The following is a 507-nucleotide window of genomic DNA, read 5'->3' on the forward strand; positions in this document are numbered from 1 at the left end:
GCTGCTCCTGTTCTTCTTCGCCCTCCTCCTCTCCCTCCTCTCCGGCGTCGAGGCCTCCTGCTCTGACGCCTGAGCATGCTCGCTCTCGTTGCCGGCCCTGCTGGAGGCGTTGGAAGTGTTGAAGGAGTGGGAAAGAGCTTCGAGATCACGTTGCAGCCTGCAGCTCACGGCTGTGAGGGAGAGGGAGGAGGAGAGGGAGGAGGAGGATGGTGATGATGATGATGATGGTGATGGTGATGATGATGATGATGATGATGGTGGTGGTGGTGGTGGTGGTGGTGGTGGTGAGGAGGAGGAGGAGGTATTCATCACATCAGAACTTCTTCCTCTAGCTTCAGCTGCTTGTCCGCCATGTCCAGCCCCTGCATGTACGGCTGACTCTTCACCTCTTCCTTCTTCCCTTGTCCTCCTCGTTGAGCAGGCGAGGGCTGTGGGGAACAGCGTGAGCACTGGAAGCTGCTGGGCGGGAGCTCATAACCTCCTGTAGCCCCCTGCTCGTCTCTAGCT

The sequence above is a fragment of the Guillardia theta genome (assembly GCF_000315625.1).
Source record: "Guillardia theta CCMP2712 unplaced genomic scaffold GUITHscaffold_121, whole genome shotgun sequence".
In the NCBI taxonomy this organism is placed as follows: Eukaryota; class Cryptophyceae; order Pyrenomonadales; family Geminigeraceae; genus Guillardia; species Guillardia theta.